The following is a 24,625-nucleotide window of genomic DNA, read 5'->3' as shown; positions in this document are numbered from 1 at the left end:
AAAGCACAATATTTCTTTTCTGTTTGTTGAAAATGTGTTTGCTATCATGGGTCAGAGCACCTGTGTCATTTCAGCTAGTGTTATCCAAAATGCAAAAGCACTGGTTCACACATTTGCATACCTTCACACATTCTGCTGATAAATGGCACACACAAACACACACACACTGAGAATTTTATACAGCAGTATAAAAGCAGGTAAAAAATGCTGGAACCCTAAGAACCACTAAACAATCTTATAAAAGAACTAGTAAAATAAACAAGAAAAATGTGCTCCCTAAGTAACTAAATAATGCAAACTTAAGATACAAAATATAGGTAACAAGATAGTGTAAATGATACCAAAATCCTGATAAAAAGTAAAGAAGAAAATATCACCAAAAGTTTAATAAAAACATTATCTTATAATTTACAGAATGGCAAGCAGATTCATCGTATTATTATTTTTTTGCAAACCGAATGAAAGGTGTAGAATTTTCTCCCATTTATTTTATTTTCTTGCTGGATTTCTTAAGTTGCTGTAATATTTTTCTGCTGTTAAATAAGCCCAGACTTTTGTGTCTGAAAGAAACAAGGAAACACACTGTTTGGACTACCTTGGTTGTGAGTCCTGGAAGACCTGCTTCCTGCCTTGCAGGCCTTTTCCCACCTGGCCTGGGAGGGTGGGGCCCTGACTGACTCCTGCTACAAAATCTGAGACTGCTGAACAGATTCTTGGGCAGGGGTGTTTAGTGGGTTTTGTTAGGACGAGGGGCTTGTTACTATCACTGATATTAATTTTTGTATCTTTATTTTAGACTTTATTCTGATGAATGCAGAAACTGTTCGATTTGGTTGTGTACTTTTTGATGTTTTATTTATTGTTTATGACTACTTTTGTTATGTTTGTAATTACGTAATATTTTCATGTTGTGAGCCTGCTTGAGCCTAGTTTGAAATCTGGAAATGGGGGTACAAATAAAAGGATGTATGTATGTACTCTGTGCCCAGGAAAGACTTGGCTACCAACAGAAGAAAGAAGATAAAGTCACTTAAATGGCTTAGTATGCAGCATATAATCGTCTGCATTTCATGGATTTGTGAAAGAGGAAGTCATGTTCCAATGGCTGCATGGTCAGTGGTCATGATCCATTCTTCCTTCACAGAATCTGTCATGTGAAGACCTATATAATGTAAGACAGGGATAGCTACAGCTCCCACTATTTGCGTCCATGAGCCTGATGAAAGCTGTAGCCCAACAATATCTGGAGGGAATCATGCTGACTTTAGGAGGATCAGTACTGAATCAAATTGAAACTTGACCTACTGCACCATCTATCTTTTCCCCAAATATGGCACCTGTAGAAATTCCCACCTCACACGAAGGTGTATGTCCTGAAACAGGGATACTTACATTATCTGTAAAACCCTATTCCTTCACTCTTGTTTGAGCACCTTCCTCCCTTTTTGAAATCTCAACTCTGCCTGTTGCATGAATTTCTACTATGATAGCTTCTCCTGCATTGATTCCCCCCCCCCCGACACTGAGACAAGGGGGTGCAAAATTGAGATGATCCATAATTGAGACTATCCATTTGGCGATGGCAAATTTTGACCTTGCACAGGGTGCCATCATACAAAAGATTACCCAAGTCCATCCCTGGACAAATGTAATTGTCCTACAATATAGTACCTGCAGTTCAAATTGAACCTTGCAGTTGCAACATTTTGAAATGTTAAGAAGAAGAAGAAGAAGAGTTTGGATTTGATATCCCGCCTTTCACTCCCCTTCAGGAGTCTCAAAGCGGCTAACATTCTCCTTTCCCTTCCTCCCCCACAACAAACACTCTGTGAGGTGAGTGGGGCTGAGAGACTTCACAGAAGTGTGACTGGCCCAAGGTCACCCAGCAGCTGCATGTGGAGGAGCGGAGACGCGAACCCGGTTTCCCAGATTACGTGACTACCGCTCTTAACCACTACACCACACTGGCTCACTATTTGGAAGAAGAATTGCATCTCCCAACTTTAATGGTTAGCTACTTGAGTATCAAAGCTTTAAAAGGGGCAGAATGGAGTGATATTTTAGGATTAGGAACAAGCCATATCAGAATCAGCCTTCTGTTCACAGACAGTTGTTCTCTGGCTCTATTTGGTTATCCGGTGTCTAATTTCTTCCATGTTTTAAAATATATCTGCTGCATTTTATCATTTATGGATGAGGAAAGAAAGAATGAAACATCTGGGAAATGGCTATAACATTGAAGCAGCTTTTTTAATAAGTGAAAATATAGGCCCACAAGATAGCAGCAGTATGACCCATTGTTCTATATAACACACAGCAGCATGTTCAAGGATATTTCTTCAAATACAGAGTGAAATGTATTTATTCCACATGATTAAAATTCAGTAATTTTCTTGTTTTGATGGCTGGTCTTCAAAATGCCTGCTTCGGAGTTTCCCACTACTGAGTCAGACTGTGAAAATAAATAGGAAGTTGATATTCCGTCTGTACTTTCCATTCCTTCTTGCAGTGACTTCAGTGAAGGCTTTCTAATGTGTTTTGCTGCAGGTCATTGAGCCATGTTGGTACTGAGCCTTTGCCTCAAGAGGTTGAAGACCAGTGGGTTAATTAACTCTGCCAGCCATTTCTGCCTTTTTCTCCCACATTTTTTTTAAGCAACAGAAAAGTTACTATTTAAATTTTGGTAATAAACATAGCTAATGGGGTTTTAAATGGTATTTAAATTATGTCTAAGTAGATCTCTAAACTCATTTAGCAAACAAATAACTACTAATGGTTTTAGATGAAAGCCTTCTGTACTGGGTAATGGTCTTTGAAAGGAAAGCAGAAGGGGTCAGTGGAAAATTCCCTATAATATTAGTCTACAATTTATGTTTTATTCCGTTTGAAACATGTTTAGGCTGGACTGCTTCATCCTATCCTTGTTTGTTCTACCAATGAACCCTATGGAATCTAAAATAATTACAATGGGTTAGAGCCAGACTAAGTTAGTTAAACATGGGTCCCATTGATTTCAACTTAGTGAGCTACCCTGCAATGGAACATAGTTTTAGTGATTACATTGCAAATTTGTTTTCAAATCACAGAAATGAAAGGCCCGTGCAAAAGATCCCAGCTACATCTGTTCTCGGACCAGACATAGGCTTGGGGCACTGAGAAGGTTGGAATTATATCCTAGGGGTGGGTGGTTGAATATATTTGCTCTGACTGGCTTTACCAGCTGGATATATGGGTCTTTGCCATGAATATCTATTTTGTATTGTTTTAGTAATTTTTTTTAATGCATCTACTGCTACTTTGTGTTTTAAAGATATTTTTGCTTTGAGACAATTGTGTAGAAAGCAATTAATAAATTGGTGATGATAATAACATTTCCAATCTGTGTTGATTTCACATTTGTCCATTCATCACGATCCTACCTCATCTTTCAGTAGTGGGTGTTTTTATTATAAAACATTTATTATAAAACACACACACACACACACACACACACACACACACACACGTAAGTATGTTACATCTTTAATTATGCGTTTTGGAACACTGCCCAGACCTCATTGGTTGTGGTTAATTCGGTTGACTTATTCTGATTGCAGGGTCTATAGTTGTTATATTTTAATAAATATAACCTGTTACCTCTCTTTTTGTCTCGAGTCTTCTTGGATGTGTTGGCAATTGGGGCAGGAAATGAACTGACAACAATGCAGCTCATTTAGAACAGGGTGACGTGCAGCGTAAATAACACAGGGTCCTCTTCAGTAAATGAATAAAGGTTTTACTGAGTTAAAATAAACTTGTTTGCAAATAACAGCATCATGAACAGAAGATTAAACTAGCTTCAGAGCATACAAAGAGTTGCTCAGTCACACAGTCTCCATTGAGCACAGGCTTCACAACGCACAGGCTCTACGTTCACATACACAGACACACACACTGACTGACTGAGTCTGCCTGCAAGCCGATACAATACAGTGGTACCTCGGGTTAAGAACTTAATTTGTTCTGGAGGTCTGTTCTTAACCTGAAACTGTTCTTAACCTGAAGCACCTCTTTAGCTAATGGGGCCGCCTGCTGCTGCTGTGCCGCCACTGCACGATTTCTGTGCTCATCCTGAAGCAAAGTTCTTAACCTGAGGTAATATTTCTGGGTTAGCAGAGTCTGTAACCTGAAGCATATGTAACCTGCAGCGTATGTAACCCGAGGTACCACTGTACTTATACAGAGGAGTCATCCGCAAGATGAGTCACAGTGATTCAGCATGCTAAATGATTCTGCAACTTTTCAACCTTTCACAACATTTCTAGACTCCTTTACTGCTTCTTTTACTGCTTCTGCTCTCAAATACCTTTGTCACATGACACAGGGGTTATGAGAGTTCTAAATAGAACCCTGGCCAGTAGAGTAGCACCACATAGCGTGGATTGCAGTAATCCATTTGGAAGTTAGCAAAGCATGGAGTTCAGTGGCCATAACATCTCTGTTTGAAGTGGGCAGTGGCTGGCAAACTAACCAGAGCTGGAAATAGACATCAAGGCCACTTGAGCCTCCTGTGACAATGCTGAATCCAGGAGCACCAGGCTATATACCTGTTCCTTCCAGGAAAGTGCACTCTTGTCTCAAGATCTTCCAAGACGCAATAATTTTAAACACATAATGCCCCTGTCTTTTCAGCATTCAGCTTCAATTTATTGTCCCACAGCCAGACCATTGCCAGCTTCCAGCACTGGACTAGCACCTCAACTGCCTTTCCCAGTTCAAATGGAGTAGAGACAGAGCTGTGTGTCATCCACATGTTGGTGACGCCCCACCCCACATCTCCTGATGACAGCTTCCAGAAGCTTCGGATAACATGATGGACAAGATGGAGCCCTGTGGGACACTGCAGAAAAAGTTCCATGGTGCAAAACAGTGGAAATGACCCTGTGGGTAGAAGTGGAACCAGTGAAGGAAAGTGCTCCCAAATCCCTAGCTCCCTGAGTTGCTCCAGAAAGATATTCTGGCCAGTGGTACTGGAAACGACTAAGAGGTCATGAGAACCTCCACAATCCTGCATAATCAACATTTCAGATACATAATGTCAGTAATATACATGCGTAATTATGCTGTCAATTACAAATTCTTATTAGGACAACATAGAGGATATAGCATCAGAACCACGGCAAAGAGGAAACCCATCGGATTTCATGTTCTAAAACTGAGAGGAGGGATGGTAAATGGCAGTCAGTTTTGCAATAGCCACACAAAACAGCCAAGTGACATTCCACAGCACGCAATGACACCCCATGGGTAGTAGGACTGTAGCTTCTATACAGAACAAGAAAGGAATACTAAGATGTTTCCATTTGACTTTACTAGGAAGCTGTCTGCAAGGTGAGTGTGTGTTTTATGAGGCTGTCACAATAGCAGGGATAGGGAATCAAATGTGGGTGAATAAAGCCAAACTTGTGAATGGAATAAAAGACAAGTAGCAAATAACTTCCTACATAAACTCAAAAGAAAAGAGAATCTTTTTCATGTGCTTTTGAAAAATGATAATCATTGCTGGATTTGCTGAGTGTGCAGGTTGGAGTGGCTTGATGACATCACAATGAATGCTCCCCGGAGTCATGAATCTCTACTTTCCTCTTTGTGCGAGTCTCTGCTAAAATAACTCAACCGCTTTGCCGAGATGGTAAGGTTAGTTTCACACCAAAGGAACGGAAGCCTTGCAGTTACATGATAAAACATCAAGTCCCATAGTGAAAGTGAAGTGGCTCAGTGGTATATAATGATTAATGAAGCTGTGTGTTATGGCATTCGAAACAGCAGTGACACTTTGGTACTCCAAGCATTGCTAATAAACAAAAGACTAGCACCTTGGAATGAAAATGACTAATGAGGTAGATGGAACGCAGCCCAATCCTATCCATCTTCGCTCAGAATTAAGCCAAATTAATTTCAACGGGATTTACTCCCAAGTAAGTGTGCATAGAAGAGTATCCTCACAAAGCAATCTTATACATGTGTATTCAGAAGCAAGTTTTATTCAGTTCATTGACAGAGCCATTAGTGGATGCCTTTGTTTGGACTGAGGGCCACATTTTGTATAGGGTAACTTGGAAGAGGCCACATGGAATCATCAGATAAAATCTAGTCAATAAGGGGTAGGGCAGTTCCAAAAGCAGCTAGAACAGAGCCAGAATAAATCTTCTCTTTTGACATGAAAAACAAAACAGTACCAAGTATAACTTTGTAATAGATTTATGGTTTCATATGGAATATACAATATTCAACTCTTTTAATATCATGCCTATACAAGCTTTTCCTTCATGAGCTTCATTATAACTGGTGGAATGGACAACATTGCTACTTGCAACTGGTTCTCCAATTCACGTCTCTTATTCTTGAACAGTGGAAATCCTTTGCAAGGTTAAACTTTGAAAAGACCTGCTTGTAGCAGTATGAAGTTCAAAAGAGAGATGTGCATGTGTCCCCAGGTTTGAAAAATTTGCAGCAACTATGTACAGTCTGTACAATTCCAGCAGTTCCATGCTGTTCCAACCTTGTACTTCACCTTACGTTTCTTGATGCTTTGCCGTTCTGTGAGTTCATGATGAAAGTGCTTTGGAACCTTGAGTGATTCAGCGTCAAATAGTGTCGAAAAACATGTTTACATCCACAGAAGGATAAGTCAGTAATCTGAGTCAGGAATTCAAGTCAGGCATACACAAGACCTTGGAGAGCTCCCTAGGTCCTAAGACATAGCACATACCAGGACCTCTACCTCCCCAGAGGAGCTGACTAGCTGTTAAAGGGTCATCATTTTATTTTGCAGTCTTTGACTCCTATGGGACTGGGGAGACATTTCCTCTACTTCACAGAGCAGCAGTGAGGCTGTGTTCTCCGACCATGTGGGTCTTGCAGGTAGTCTTCCACCCCGAAAGATCTGAGACTTCCATCACCACAGTGCATGATGCCCAGGGTTGTTTGAGGTGGCCAGTGGTTTTTTCCCCTTTAAAAAAAATGTTGTTGTTTTTTAGGGGCTACTCTCATTTTGCTACTCATATTGAAATACTGCCCCTCAATGAGGCCGAACTTAGATTCACAAAATGTTTAGGGGTAGGCGTCCTCCTGCATTCCCCCCCCGAAAAAAGCAGTATTTAAAAAAGCTGTCTGGGGTTTGCTTGGGTTTTTTGTTTAGCTGCTCATAGCTAGAGGAACAACAGTATAAAGTGCCTAAAGATGGGGTTTAAATTTCACTATTTGGGGGTGGTTGCTTACCTTAGGGTTTATCCGACCTTGCTCTTGTCCCGCTGCTTACCCCTGGAGGAAGCTGCTCTTTAGCGCTTAATCAGAGCAAACAGCCTTTCAGCTCAGTCCCATGGCCAGGCCTGAACCCAGATTGGAATGGCTAAATAATCTGTGTCATCCAAAAAGGCTTGTAGCTGCCTCACCGCAACTCTCTGCACCACCTTTCCCAGAAGGGGAACATCTGCAACTGGTCAACGGTTTTTTCCAGCACAAAGGGACTAGAGCCTGTTTCTTTAGGTGAGCCCCACTGTCTCTTCCAAGATACCAGGCACCATCCCCTCATACTGTGAAGCAATAACCACACTGTGGGCCCAACCATTCAAACCCCCTCTGCTAGATTTTATAAACCAGGAGCAGCTGGGGTCAAGCAGCTTCCATCAGTATTCATATCCTTCACTACAGGGCAGGTAAAAGGTAAAGGTAAAGGGACCCCTGACCATTAGGTCCAGTCGTGGCCGACTCTGGGGTTGTGATGCTCATCTTGCTTTATTGGCTGAGGGAGCCGGTGTACAGCTTCAGGGTCATGTGACCAGCATGACTAAGCCGCTTCTGGCGAACCAGAGCAGCGCACGGAAATGGCATTTACCTTCCCGCCAGAAGGTACCTATTTATCTACTTGCACTTTGACGTGCTTTTGAACTGCTAGGTTGGCAGGAGTCACTACAGGGCAAGTCTTCTCATAACAGATGTGTTTGCTATCTAGGACAGTCCAGGCTTTAAAAACTATGGTTTGGGACATTGCATGTCATCAATGAACTGGATGACAGCGAGTCTTGAAAAAAGTGTTCCTCTCTTAATTTATTTTTATATGAAGAACTTTATGGGATGTATTACATCTTAATTAATTATAAGTCACCTTTTATGGCATATAGCTGAGAAGTGGCCTGGTTTAGGAATTTTAAAAACAAATAAATAATTCAATGAAAATTAAGCACTTTTAAGCCCCATTGAATTCAATGGCAGAGTCAAGGACTTGCTCTTAAATCTTTCCCAAAGTCTTTTGCTTTGGCTGAATTGTGCTCTAAATGAATGAATGGTGGGCATGACCCAGCACAATTAAGCATTTAAGACCCTAATGGCTTCAGTGGGATGTGATGAAATAGACTGTTGTCTCAGATTGAAATGTGTGCAATTTAAATCTGCATAACCTGGCTGGACCTCCCGTTTCAGCCTGGCTTTTGAAGCATAGGGTCCAACTACTCAGCAGCAGAGCTCAGATTAATGTGTTACAAGAACATGTGTGCATGCACACATACACACACAAACACATACACCCCCCATGATATGGTGATCTAGTTTCAATTTCAAACCAACCCATTTACAGAATGTTGTTTTAAGGTGTACAACATTTGTTAATTCTGGGTTTCACATTTCACTAACCATTTGAGCCAGTAGTGTTCCATCCAAATGATTATTATTGTTTTGGAACCAAAGCCAGGAGAATGCTCAAGGAAACCAATTATTTTTTGTCACTATTCATAAGGCAGATGAAAAACATGCACAGGAGGTGGTATGTCAGTACTACTTTTGCATGCATCTAAAAGACAGAATGGGAAAGTGACCACACAGCCTCTAAGAGACTTGAATTGCACGATTGCAAATACCTTATAAAGCTTAATATTATATGTCTCCTTTAATCACCAGAGCGCCTTTTAAAAATGTTCTGCAAGAAATGAATAAAGCCAATGCAAAACCTATGTAAAGTGGGCATAGCCAATACTAAATGTCACATTTTACTGGTTGACACACATTTATCACTTCATTTCACAGTATAGTAAACAACTCATAAGTCATTGGGTAACTTGATTGACAGTAGCCTTGGGCATTCCTCTGCGAAACATTTACTCTGCAGCAGTAAGACTTCCGGTATAATCGACTGGAGCAATAAAAAAATAAAAATAAGATTTTTGTAGTCAACTTTCAAAGGAGAGAAAGGGTGGGGAGAATTTTAAAAAACAAAACAGAACCCAGAACAATAAATTATCAAAATTTCTCATTTGAGTAAGTAACAGTTTTAATAGTTTTCCCTAAGCACTGAGAGCACTCAATTGAACATCTGCTTTCCAGCTGTGCCTATTGATATATTGCTAGAGCTTTATTCTCTTATATTTTAAATGTGTCTATAAGGTTATGTGTGTGTGTTTTTAAAAGAGCCACACTACCTGACTTTCTGACAATGCCTTGATTGTGCAAGATATAAAAATGTCAAAAATTCTGTAGGCTATTTTATGCCCAGGATATTATTTTTCAATTGAATCCAAAGACAGATGTCCATGAACAATTAAACTATTCTCCAATCACACCTTGTTCCAGCTGGGAGTATAGAATTAAAAAGAAATAAGTCATCATGATTCACTTATTACTGGTGTTCCTAGAGTTTCCTGCATTGATGATAGAGCCTTATTAAACAATTCTGTTGATGGAAAATGTATATTGTCCGCTGCTTGAACTTCTACAGTTCAATCTTTGATATTAAATTTGATTGTCTTCTCTTATTATAATTCATACACTTAGCAACTGGCTTACAAAAAATCCCATTAGACAGAGATTATGTTATCTAAAGCCTGCTAAATCTCACGTGAAGTCTCCAAGAGTTTAGTTCTAAAGTACGACACCAGAAGAATCTACACTGGAAAGAAGACTTGCTAATCAAAAAGAATGCAACTCAATATTTAATGGAATGGAGGTTAGAATATTTGTACCTTTCCACCTTTTAAATAAGATGTTACCATTTTCCGGTCACTTGTTCTCTCTCATTAGTTTTATGTTATCACAGCAACTAAATAACTCTATGCAACAGCTCCAGCAATAGACCATATAACATGAGCTGCAATACTGTTAATATTCTATACGAAGGTGGCCAATGTGGTCTCCTCCAGAAGCTGTTGGACTACAATTCCCATCAGTCCTGCCTGCATGGCTAATGGTCAGGGATTATGGTAGTTGTCCAACAAGAACTGGAAAATACCACACTGGGTATCCCTGTTTTAGAAATTCTCAGTAATTCATCTCATAATCACAGAGGAAACATTTCAGTTCTATCTTCAGTCCAAGAAGACAGTGAATAAAATATTGTATTATATCTCTGTACTTTGTAGATATACGCCTCACACTCTACAACTTTATACCCTGAAGGAAATATAAACACCCCATTTTCCCTCATTGCTGTTTAGAACAAGACTCTTACGTTTCGCAAAGCTAATTTAAAACTGAAGAACAAATCTTCTGATTGATTTGTTTAATTTCATTAAATGACACTAAAGGAGCATGGGTTGCTTCTTTATCAGTGTGAGCAATTAAAAGGATATATTAAAACCCATAATAGATATAGCTTTATAGAATATAGGAACACATATTGGTTTTTTCAGTAAGGAAATTAAAGTCTAGCAAATGGTGATTTCCATTGCAAAATGAAGATTCTTAAAGTGTAAAAGAACATGATTATCTGAAAGACAGTAAAGAAATTCTAAACAGCAAACTTGCACATACTTTGCATTATTGTGTGTTATTGTCAATGGGCAAAACAATTACCTGCATCTACCCTAACCTAATTCAGGAACACACTAAGCCAAAGACTCTGATGAAGCAAATCACTGGAGCATGTTGTTCAAAAGAGGGCAAACATAAAAATATTGTTGAACTAATTTGAATATCTATTCCTTTAGAGTTTTTCTATGTTTGCACTGATAATATCAATGTTATGATACCTTATGAAATTAAAGGGAAGTGTAGTTGTGATTATCATCTTGTGTTGGTTTCTCTTCCTCATTCATCAGCAGCAAATGACTTGTGATTACTATCGGAGCCATTCCCTCTCCCCTATTTTAATACTGATTGTCAAATGGTTAAAATTGCTAAAATACCATTTCCCCCGTTTTATCGCATACTAGGGAAAGTCCGCCTCTCCTCCCAAAAGAAATCTGCCAAACATCTACACATCTTGTCTCAGACATTTCTGCTCTTGCTGTGAATGGTAAATGTAGGCCATGGTGCAAAGATAAATATTCTTTCATAGAGACATCCCCTATCCTGTCCCCATCCTGTCGCCATCTGTTGCGTCCACCCTGTTTTCTTGTTTCACAGTAGAGTGCACAGTATAATGGAATCCCTTGTCTTTGAGTGGAGCTTCTATGCACTTCTTAATTGCTTTATTAATTAATGTTCAGTAATCACGCTTCTCTTTTCTCTTCTGAGACCGAGACAACACAATCCACAACTAAAGCAGAAAGTTTTGATCCTATTTAATTTCACAAGGTCCACAAACTTTGCTATAAAATGGACTCCCATGCCATACTATGGAAGTTGCTGGAAGTAAGGCTCCAGTCCTGCAGGCACACCTGCAGATATGCAGTTCAGAACTAAAAAGCTCTCTGTAATTCCACTTTGGGCCACTCACATTATAACAAAGATCACTTGAGTGTTCTGTACAATAATACAGTGGTGCCTCGCAAGACGAAAAGAATCCGTTCTGTGATTCCCTTCCTCTAGCGGTTTTTTCGTCTTGCGAAGCAAGCCCATTGACGGATTAGCGTATTAGTGCTATTAGCGCTATTAGCGGCTTATCGGATCAGCTGATAAGCAGCTTAGCGGCTTAGAAAAAGGGGGGGAAAGGGGAAAAAACCCGCAGGAACTCGCAAGACATTTTTGTCTTGCGAAGCAAGCCCATAGGAGATTCGTTTTGCGAAGCACCTCCAAAACGGAAAACTCTTTCGTCTAGCGAGTTTTCCGTCTTGCGAGGCATTCATCTTGCGGGGCACCACTGTATCTACTCAGTAAGATAAGGGTTTTCTAAGAAACCCTTTATCAAATTTAGACATGACTAACAGACTACAGTTGCAGACCATGAGGTCTCCAATTTCAGCAGTGCCCTATGCGGCGCCAACATTCTCACACACACACACACACACACATACACACCTGCTTCTCACACTCCATTCTGAATCATAGTTGTGGTGTCCCCTGTGGCGCCCCAAAGGCTCGGCACCCAGTGCGACCGAAGCAGTCACACTTCCCTAAATCCGGCTTGGCAGACTAATTCTAATTCACAGATCACTGGCTGCAGGGATTTAAGATGGTGTGGAGATGACGTTATGGTGGTGGAGAAGAGCTTTGCGAATGGAAGACTACATCCACTGCAGAGTCTCCCAACCCCTTCTTGAATAATGCCAGAAACAGAGCTATTGCTTATAGTTCTCTCACCAGCAGTTGCTGGAGTTAGCTCTAAAAATGAGTCTGCTAGCTCTAAGGTTCTTTCATTTGTCAGACAAGCACCAGCATCAGGCCAGTCCTAAGCCTACCATTGGAAGTAATGATGGGAAATTTTAAAAAAGAGATCTGCATATTCTAATTCCACCCTTGTCAACACAAACACCTCCTGCTCTGGTTAGTGACCTGCCACGTCACCTCCCCGCCTCTCTCTCTCACACACATTTAGGATTGCATGAAAACAATTAGCCTCGGCATCATCATGATTAAACCATTAAGCCAGTCCATTGCTTTCAATGAGACTTAGTTGTGACTAAATTTGGCTGGGCTGTGCCCAATGTATGCCAAAGAAATGAATGTTGTAGGTTTGTAAAAAGTCAGACTGAAATGGCATTGCTCTTGTGAAGTGAAACTAAGACAACTTATTCTCAGTCACTTCTATGTGTTAGTGTAGGACATAGGACCCACACAGGGAAGTGCTCCTAATGGTTGCTCCACAACAGTGCAGCACATTTTACTTGGAGATTGACTAAAGTCTGAGGAATACTCTGAGGAATTTCTCAGCTTCTTTAATTTCAATGATGTTTGATGATTGGTTGTGTTGTTGCTGCAACGGAGGCAGTGGTTTTAACACCTGCTATGTGATGTAACAGACTGGCTCTTTTCTTCACAGTGACACACTGAAAGTGGACATAAAAATAACCTGAACTAAGAAGTGAATGCCCAAAGGAATGAATTCTCTGCTCTGCATCCCTGGACTATTAGCAATCAACATGCTTAGTATGACCTAAATGAGTTGTTCTAGGGTCTCAGATTGTCTTTCAAGGAAACATGATTTAATATTGATTGCAAGTATTGATAGAATGGACTTATTAAGACAGAAATAACTACAGATGTGAGAAACAGACATATTGCTACTACAGGTTTAACATTTGAAGTCAGGATTGCAATGCCTAATTTGCATTCAAAGGGCTCCTCGGATAAAAGGAAGAGTTGCTTCTTGGGCAGGAAAGGAAGCAATTATTCACAGAGGAGAAAAGAGTCACACTCAAGTAAACATCAGCATGATATTGCTGGCTTGTTCCAGCAACTCAAAAGCCACTGCTTGTGGAAATATTTGAAGTGTTGGGTAAAGGCTTGAGGCAGCTAAAGTCACTTTGGGGTATAAAATGAGAGTGGGCCAATGCATTTACCTTTGAGAAGAGGGAATGGAACATTGAAATCTGGACTATGTCACAGGAGGCATTGTGGCTCTTGAAGAATAATGGAGCAGACATAAGAATTTCTGGATGTGACCCTTTTATACTGCCAGCTGGATTTTGTGCCTTTATGAAATCTGGCCATTTTGTTTGCTGCTGTGCCTGTGAGTCCTGGTTGCATGTTGAGGGTCTTTATGCTTCTGAAGAACCTGCTATGCGTTGGATAACTTGGGTGGGGTCCAGTTATATATCTTCTACTGTTAATTTAGACCCATTTCATTGTAACACTGATCATGTCACTTTGTGTATTTGCATTGGTTAAGTTTTCTAATGAATAGGTTTATGATATCACATTTTAATATTTCATATCTATTGAAGTCCATATTGGGTACATTCTGCCACGAAAGGGTAGAATATAAATTACACTTGGATATTAAACTTTAAATTGGCATATGATGTGGGTATGTCTTGTGGCATAGTCTTTCTGGTAAGGAATTCTTGTTCTTTTTAGCTCATTCATTTATATTTGCAAATGTTCACACATTTTTAAATTATATTTTCATGGTGTGGGGAGTGACAGATGTACAACAAAGTGGATTCAGGAAGTGCTTATGGTTGCAATGAGACTTAGATTTCAAGGCTGGAAGGATAAATGCCATCCATCCATCACTCAATGAACTGAAGCTCTCACTGCCCTTTCTGTATTTGAACGTATATCTTATAATCATCAATCTGGTTTGGATATCTATTTTGACATATGAACTACACATAAGCTGATAGTGTTTCTTTCTATCCTGTTCATTATATTTCCAAAATTATGTATGTATGTCACTTTAAATTAACACAGTGTTGGATAGCCGGCAATTCTGCAAGGAACCACTGGATCAGGGTGAATTTAAGGACTTGGACAACAGTAAACTTCATCTATCCTAAAATAACTTGAAATATTTTGAATGTGAGGCCTATAAAATATCAGATATCCTCTAATTCCTTTTTTTTTTACATCAAGATGCATCTTTGCATGTACTGTTTGTTGTACAGCACTATAACCTCTGCAGAGCATGGTAGACAGATATTGTAGGGCATCAGCAGACAAACATTTCCGTCGTGTCACACACTGATTTACTTCCACGCTTACATATAGGTCAAAGGACTATCCATGCTGATATGAAATGCATCTGGTATTTTTGGAGCTATCTCCTCCATGTTTTCTTCCTCTAAAAGGCCTTCTTTCTCACTTGGAGACTGTAATTTTCCTATTTGACATGCACCATCTCACCGGCTGCTTCAGGTAATTACACAGTAGAACTCCTGAAAACCCCTGGCCTTTTATTAAAATCTGCATTATCTTCCACCCGTCACTTGCTAAGTGTTCACTACCTGTGGGAGTCTAGATGACACAGCTCAGTTCTGCATGTCAAATAGTCACTTCAGCCCAATTAAGGTCTCATTGTGTGACATTTGGGGCTATTGGGGAAGGTATAAAAATGGCATTTCTATTACTTCTTTTAATGGTATAGGGTTTTTGACATACGGAAGGTACAAACATTGTAAGTCAAAATTGTATGGCCATTTGCTTTTTTAAAAGTAGTGATGTGACAGTGATAGGATTTACTTGTTTTAGGAGCCATGAGAGAAAGGAATACATATTGACTGTTTAATATACAGAAGTTTCAACAGTAAGGTTTAAACTTTATGAGTGATATGTGATTAAGTCATACTCACAGAACATGTAGAAAAGATGCTTTATTGTGGTAGATGTTTGGCTAGATTGCCTTCTAGGTCCCTTATATATTCTTCCATGTGGATGGTCTTGGTTGCCAGGTGGGTTCCTGCAACATGGAATGGCAGCTTCAGTTAGAAAAGATCCACCAATCTATTCCAGTGAACAGACAAATCTGGGGCCTAGGTCCTGCACTCTGTCATTAGACACCATCCAGCTCCAAGCTAGTAGTGAAGCTGGAAACAACCACAATGTTAAGGATGTGCCCCTTAACAGGTGTGAATTCCCACCATTTTGGAACTTCATTGAACATGCAAAGCCTTTAACAAACACATTAAACTGTAAGGTGGTTAATTTATAAGATTTGATTCCACACAGGGAATACTGAAATTCAAAAAAGTATCTGATTGTTTCTTGCCTTAAAGTAGGCTGCCACTCGTCTGGATTTCCTGGTATATATCTAGGAATCAGGCAGCAGAATAACGTCCGGTCGGATTTTCGCTAAATCGGCAAAATGCCAGGGAGAACCTGGGCATATGGGAAGGGCGGCGGGGAAGGGGGGGGAGGGATGTTCCCAACAACTTTAACCTAAAAGAAACACAGCAGCAGCAACAACAACTTAACTTGGTTCAGATTTTCACTTTGGGGAATATCGCAACCCTAAAGATTATTTTATTTCCAATCAACAGGAAACACAGCAGAGCAAAAATAACAGATTAAGAGGAATTCATTCTCAAATCAGCCCTATGATTTATGTGAATAATTATAAACTGCTTTAGAAATGAGACAATCAAGGTACATAGTAATTCACTAGTTTTCCAGTAGGTTTCCAGACGGCTAATCCACAAATCTAATGGAAAAGCATAATTACATGCTGCATAAAGTTATCCTGGTATGTTTCAGCCACAGATTAAGAGAAAGGAAGGCCTTAAGAGAAATTTGCAATAAACAAGTATGGCTGACTAGAGTACTGGATAGGAATGTCTAAGGTGCAAGCCAAGAGGAACTCAAAGGTGGTTTATGTTAGGATATTTCCGTTCCACCTTAAAAGGGAGCAGGCTTTGTGAGTCACAGAGTCTGCACATGTCCTGTTCACAGGATGTTTATGTTTGCTGTTGCTTTCGTTTCTCTCTCTGTTGGAGACACTGATGCAGAACAGTCATGTCTTTCTTTGTTCTGATCAACGCTGAATAAAGTCTGTAGATAATGCTCACCTGAGTGCGACTTCTGGCTGTGCTCTTATCTGCTGATAAGAGTGTATACGAGCCCTGGAATGTGGCAAGGTATTTTCAGGAAACTCGTGTCGCTAATCGCTATGGGAGATCGATGGATCGTCCGGCACACGGCTTGGGGCCATGATGGACTTTATATCCCTGGCATGCATCCAACACCCTGCCAGGCTCGTAACATCTGGGTTGAAATGACATTGTGCCCACCCACCCATTCTGCAGGGTTGGCTCTGTAAAAAAAGAAACAGCACTCCTCCCATTGAAATAAGTGGGGTGCAACTGAAAGGGGAAAATCTAGACCTCCCTCCTTTGAGCTGATCTTCCCTGTTTGGAGATTTGTTAGGCCACTGGGGTGACTTTGGAACCTTTAGATCCAAGCTATTTTCTAATCCTTCCCAAATGTCCCCAGCACACTCCATCTTTGGCCCTGTGAACATTACTACAGAAGCTACAGCTGGGAGGCATACTGCCTCTGACATTGGGGCTAGTAGCAGTAAGCAGCTATGTCACCCACGAATTTGTGTAATCCTATTTTAAAGCTGTTTCTCCATGCTTTCCACGGAGGGGGGGAAAGTTCTGAGAGATAACAGAGAATCAACCCAACAAGTAAATATATAAATAAATAAATAACCTTGGCAAGGAGAAAACTACTCATTGACTTAATAAGTACTTCACATGTCTTATCTCGCTGAGCTCAGAGATGAAAGTCTGTTCCTTCATCATCATGCAAGGAAAGTCTGTCTTAATTTCAGAGTCCATTACTTCAGAAGTGCCTTTGATTAATACTCTAAGGAGAGCCGGGCAGGGGAGAAGTCCGGTCTCTAAAGTTAACAGCATGATTTGATAAAATAAAATAAAAAAAAAAACGTTTGTAAGTAAATCCTTGAAACAAGTATCCAAGAGATTGTAACAGGGAATAGTGATTATAAAAAAGTGCTGAACTAACTTAATCACCCATGTTTGCCCAGCATTGTAACTCAATTAATTTAGAGGGTCTGCATGCCTTTTGCTGCATGTAAAATGCATAGATGTACCATTATACCTTCCCTTGGAAGTAAGCTTTATTGAAATCAATGGGTGGATTACTGACAAAGCCAAATGAGGTGGAGTTGGGAGAGATTTGGTCATGGATTCCTTGCCGAGAGAGAGAGAGAAAAGAACAAATCATGCCAAGGAGGCTTGAAAAACCTTTTTCCAGAAGGATTTTTTTTTAACCAGGCACAGTATTGTTTTATTTTAGACTGAACTACGGAATAGTTGGGACGCGGGTGGCACTGTGGGTTCAAATCCCCACAACAGGGTGAGCTCCCGTTGCTCAGTCCCAGCTCCTGCCAACCTAGCAGTTTGAAAGCACCTCAAAGTGCAAGTAGATAAATAGGTAACACTCCGACGGGAAGGTAAACGGCGTCTCCATGCGCTGCTCTGGTTCGCCAGAAGTGGCTTAGTCATGCTGGCCACATGACCCGGAAGCTGTACGCCGGCTCCCTTAGCCTATAGTGCGAGATGAGCGCTGCAACCCCAGAGTCGGCCACGACTGGACCTAATGGTCAGGGGTCCCTTTACCTTTTACAGAATAGTTATGGAATAAACATTCATAACATGTAAGCAATGGAGCTATGCCATCAGCAGCGTTGTTTCTGAGTCCAAGGGTTTCTGGAGTTTAGTTGAGTTTAGTTGACCATGAGATGCTATATATGCATCATCTAAGTGCCTACATAGTTTGCATACTGCATGTCATGAACAAATAATAAAAGTCATTACACCAAACAAATCCTATATATGTTTACATTTGTCAATAAAGCAAGTATATAAGAGCATTTAAAATTTTGGTTTATTATTGTGACCTGTACCTGACTCTGGATAATCCCGGGGGATGGATCTGGGATGAAAAAATAAGCTTATTGGAAGAATGCTAAACTGAATCCTTGACCATGACATGCTAGTTTTAATATAGATTTTAAAAAAATAAAAATTAAAACATGCTATTTTTAAAATATGCAATTATTTGTTTTGCTTTGGTTTTCAAAATGCCAGCCATGATATTCCACTTGGAGTCTAATGTGAAAAGCTTTGCCACTCGGTTCTACTCATGACTGGTGTGTCTGCAAGACACTTGAAGTGGCACCAGAATTCATGTGCTCTCTTGATGATAAATGCTTCTATTAAATTCAACATTACTTTTTTCACTTGTCTTCAGATATGATAGTACATATGTATTTTTTAAAACGAAGCAAGAAGCAATCCTGAAAGCAAACCGTTTATGTGAGACAATTGCTATGACAGCCATCACAAAAGGGAGTAACTCACAAAAAATAAAACACTACAGAGAATGTGGCTCCTGTTTATAACTGATGTGAATAACTAAAATCACATGTTCCAAAGTCATACAAATATGACTTTGTGCTTTGCCTTAATTGCTCACTGAAGATTTTATTATCATTTTTGTTTATATCTAATTATTTCATATATGTGTTCAGTGTAAAGCTAGTGGTTAAATGAAAGTGGTTCTAATACAATGTTCAAGGGATTGAAATATCCTGCTGTGAATACATCTCACTTATTTTAACACTGCTATGTTCAGAATGGGTTCTGTGGAAATAATGTGTGCTCAAACATTTCTTTTTAGCATTAGATTGAGAAAATAATTCTACTTTAGCATTACTACTCTGTATTGTAATCACAAGCCTCTAAACAATTTCTCAGCATTTCAGTTCTTTAAGGCACATTTCATTATTTCCGGGGGGAAGAAATGGTTTTGAAGTGTGTGGCACATGTTTACAAAGTAGAACAGAACTTCAAGTTTTCAACCAGGTGTTATTGGCACTCCAAAAGAGCAGTGTAGATATCGCAAGAGGGACCAGGAAACCGATCAGACCATGAAGGTTACATTGACAGTCTATAATGCATAATTCTTCCCCAAGGTGTACTTGTGCATCTGTTTTAGAAATATTAACACTATGCATATGGCCTGAAAGATATTTTAGCAGGTGAGTTTCCAGAACACATATTTTGACTTTTATATCTTAATATTAGTAAGAAATAATATTTTAATAACTACTACTACTGCTACAGTGTCATGGAATGTCAAGAACAGGCTAAAACTTATTGTTGAAGAAAAAACAGTGTTGATAAATTACTTGGAAATGAGCTGTGCCATTTTTATAAAATGTTATTTCAATAATACATCTTTTAAAGCTTTTTTAAAAGACGCACTTTGATTGATTCCCCCCTCTCCTTTAAAAGCTGCTTTCACCACCTCTGAAATATCTGAGGATTACTTCAAGCATTTACGAACATCACTTAGCTTTTTATTAGAGCAAAAATTTATCAGAAGACATTTCTCGGTGCTTTTTTTATAAAAGGTTTCTTTTTCTTAGATCACCTAATAAAAAAAAGACATTTTCTCACACTTTTTTTGGAATACTGTTCCCCCCTGTTTTGTGTGGAAGCAACTATTCCCACCATGACCTGGGATGGAACTAGGTATGGGACACTGTGTGGAGGATGCAGAGGGCTGGCCCATCTGTCAACACAGCTGCTTGTACTGGTTGCAAAAAAAACACAGCAAGGCTCAGGGGAAAGAAACACACTGTGCTGCTGCAAGCTTCCCCCTGAATAACTAATGGACACTTGCTTCTCCCCTTTGGTGAAAGGGTCCCCACAATTTCCCTGCCCAGAAATTGGCTGTAGAATTTGCTCTGAAGCCAACCAAGCACTTGCTAGGTTACCTAATCACATCTATCAAGCCTCAAAGATCCAAAGGAAGGAGGCAGAGAGGGTGTGCCACCCATTTTATCCTCCTGCTGCATCCTATCCAGCACTAGTTATATGTCAGCCAGCAGAAATGGAAGTGGTTTCTTGCTCTTCCACTTCCACATGCAAACAGGCTGCCAACCCAGGCTCTTTTCAGAGTGGGATGGTGGGAAGCAATATTCTGCTAATAATCACCTTTTTGAACTGATCATATTTTATTATAAAGCTACAAAATGCCGGTGAAATCTCATCAGATCAAAATGGGAGTTCCTTTCTCGATGATTACTACCCTATCTTACTTTTAAAAACTGTGCAAAATGAAAAAAAGAAGATTTTTCCATCTTGCGATTTCTCTAAAAATATAGTGTTCACTATATATTTATATTTGCCACTCTTAATACCATAAGCCAGAAGTTTGAACAGTTGGCTGCCTTCTCCCGCCTTTCGGTTTAGAAACACTTCTCCCCCACATATAAGATGTCTATCTCTCCCTGTGACACAAACATAACTGGGGCTGAACTTTTTCAAATGCATGCCTGGGGTTGTGCAGTTATTCTGTCAGTAGATTTTAGTACCCATCGTTTGTGCTTCCCTGAAACCCATGCTCTGGAAGAAGTGATTACATTTAGAACTGACATTTAGAAGTGGCAATGCTTCTCCTGCAAATTGCTTGTCACTTAAAATAGATTGTTGATACTGTGTCATCAAATGATAATGTAGGATATAATTAGTCCTTTTCAAAATTTTCTGCCTTTAAATACAGAAATTACACACATTAGGCATGCCTCTCAAAAAATACGATGTATCAAGGCATGCAAATCACTGTGTCTTTATAAATATTTTCTTAGGAAGCAGAACATTCCATTAACACAGAACCAATCAGAAAGCAGCCATTAACCACCACAGGGTCATTCCTTAGCCATTTTGAATCTACGGCAATCACTGCCATGATGAAATGTCAGATACAGTCAGAGATAACTGAGAAGCTCTATTTTGCGAAAGCTGGCCAACCACTTATTGAACTTGCCATTATCAGCCATTTTTCTGAGTCAGAGGTTAAAAACATTGCAAGTATGGCAGCAATGAAATAAAAACTGTGAAATTTTTCAGCTTCTCTGCGTGTATGTGTTCGAAAGCAGAGCTTCTCCAGCTCCATCAGAAAAAGCCCCATTAAGAATAGAGCATTCATCAAATTTCCCCAGTAGTAACAGAACTCTAAAACTTCATATTCTCAAAAAGATTCTGTTAAGTATAAAGGTACATATTAAGAGAAGTTTCATTTTCGGTTTTTGACAGAAGTGAGAACTCATTGCATGAAGATGTAGTGCGCTCAACTTTTTAAGAAATAGTGATGTGTGCTTTAACATCAGAGCTGGCTTCTGCAAAGTTTGGTGTGGGAATGCAAGTTGAAAGCAGGATTTTACCTGAGGTAAAGATGCTATCATAGGTAACAGCCAATGGAAAGTCCTCTTGTTGACCAATAAGCCAACTTGATCTTGAAGATTTTATAGAGTTCATATAGTATTATATCTTCTTCTTGTTGGCTCTGTTGATGGTGGTGAATGGTTAGTAACTTGCTATCAAATAATTTTCCTTGCTGCTTTCCCATAGTTCTTCCCCCCTCCCTTTTGGGCTTGAATGTCATAGCAACACATTAGCTGAATGGCAAGGATATGACACGAATTAGCGTGTGAGCCAATGCCTGCCATGTGTTAACAACCACCAAAAGGAATGTTCGAAAGCAGCCTATATGTGGGAATTGTGCCACATAAGCAACTCTTCAGCCATTTCTTCACATAGCATTTTCTCATGCACCTATCATTTACACACAAAACCTTCAGCCAAGCCCAGGTGGTTTCTCTTGCTCCCACTTTCCTTTCCTCAAGACACCTTTCTCTCCTCCTTGTTTTTTCCTGCACCTCATCCTTTAATCCTTTCCTGCACAAGTGCTGCTAGGTCTCTCCTCCTGTAGAGTCTGGCATCTTTTTCACTCTTCTCCAAGGGGACAAAGGCATTTTCTTAAACAGCAACAGCTTTTCTGGGAAGCAGTCAGCAGCTGGTGATGGCCCAGTGAGGTATTTAGGAAATATTCATAGCGACTCAGAAAGTAGGGACTGAACATGGGGACAGAAGGGAGCCTGTGTCGCCCCCAAGACTTGCCTTGTACTTTATGAATTGTACATCTGAAATATTGTATTTTGATGATTTCATTCTCATTCATTCATTCTCATTATGATATGTGAGCCAAAATTTTATACCTGTGGATCTGGCAGATATATCTCCTTGAGAAGAAATAAAAAAGCTTTCAGAAATAGCCAATTGATCTACTTCATATATTTGCGCATGTGGAATGCATAACAGATTTGAGTGAGATACTGGAAATAAATCCACCCTTGAGGCAATAACATACATAATTCTCTCAGTTCTCAGTTTATCTGAGCCTATCATGTGCTATGTGTCTCTTACACTTGTAGAAATCTGTCATGTTTCGCTCAAACCATTAGCTCCATGGGTGGATTGTAAATCCATCATATAAAACTATTTTTGCAACCTCGGTGAAATGGTAAAATTTTATATTGTTTTTACAAGTTTTGCCTCTATGTACATTACATCCCTTGTAGCTAATGCTTCAGATTGTACTAGGACTGGTATTTGTCTAAGGCCACCTTTTTGAAGTTGACACCTATGAGACATACATTTTAAAGTGAGCTGGCTCTACCATGCCATCTAAAAAAGAACTGCATGCATTACACCTGGATTATTACACATTTCAGGAGTGTGATGCAATCCCTGCCTCCCTCACCACCTTGGTCATTCCTCTCCCCCATTTCAGTCTAGAAGGATTCAGAGAATCAGTATTTTCCCCCACTCAGTATTGCCACTTCACACAACTTGAGTGCAGAATGGACTTCCATGTAGCAAATTATGTGAAGCCTTTATGCTGTTCACCTGTGGGGTGGAAATTATTTATGCAGAAGATTATTTTGCAGTGTGTTTATTGTTATTTTGCTAAGGTTTTTTCCTAGTTTGGATGGATGAATTCTGACTTTCTATTAAATGTTGTCATTATTATTATTATCATTATTAATAGTAGTAGTAGTACTTTATTAATCACCTTTTATACAAGTTGCAAGGTGCAATTTAAAAAATCAAATAGCTTTAAAAACAATTTAAGATAAATACATTTAAACATCCAAGGCAGACAGAAAAAATAAATCTTTTTTCAACTGTAAAAGCTTGTCACAAGAAAATGGCTTCAATTGTTTTTTTTGAAAGTATGCATAGTTGGGACCTGTTGTGTTCTATCTGAATAGGGATGCTGTTTTGGCCCAAGGTGGAAATATCAGGCTTCTAATATTTTAGAAACTTCAAGGAGCGATTTTCCTGCAAAACGCAGAGACCTGCTCAGTATGTTTCTCAAATAACCTATTATAGTGCCTCTAGTTCTATTGACTGGTGTAATCTAGTTTTTAGTAGTGTAATAAGTTATTAATCTAGTGTAATCAGATTAGGAAAGGAGTATAACATTGATAATTTGTTTTGTGATTGTTTTGATGTTTTATTCATTGCTATAATGAACTTCATTCATTGTCATGTTGCATATATTTGTTTTGAAGCAACTTCATTAATTGCAAGATTTCAATGCACTACACAAGCCGTTGCAGTGTCATGATTACATGGATCCCATACTGTGAGTTACACGATGCAAAGATATAGGTGGCAGAATTCTATGCGATCACAGAAGCACTTTTCCCCCAGCTCCTACAATAGCTGGAATCACTGCAGCTCTCTGTGTACAGAGTTTTCACTGCGCTTGCGGCTGTGGAAGGGAGGTTGTTGTCATTGTGTGAAGTGGCCATAATTTAAAGGCTGATAAAATTTAATGCTGCTTTTGTTTATCACACAATTAGACGGTGCTAGGCGTTCCTTGCTTAAAATGCATCTGCTTTGTGGCAATTGTGTGAGATCTTCAACCTTGTACTGCTTGCTAAACAAGAAATGGCTACTTACCTACCCATAAGCAGCTGCTCTGATAAAATGTGTCTCAACCATCTATTCAAGTAGCCTTTTCAGGTTCATTAAAGATCAAATGCTTTCTGAGAGCATTAAATCAGTCTGCAGAAGACTCTTTTTAATTAAGGTGGTGTAGCTAACCTCACTTGATTGTATTATCCATGAAGGCATGTTCAGATGCTCTCCCTATATTTATTGTATCTCTCGGTCAC

The sequence above is a fragment of the Podarcis vaucheri genome (genome assembly GCF_965113315.1).
Source record: "Podarcis vaucheri genome assembly, chromosome: 3".
In the NCBI taxonomy this organism is placed as follows: domain Eukaryota; kingdom Metazoa; phylum Chordata; class Lepidosauria; order Squamata; family Lacertidae; genus Podarcis; species Podarcis vaucheri.
The sequence above is the reverse complement of the archived record's forward strand: the minus strand, read 5'-3'. Positions refer to the sequence as shown.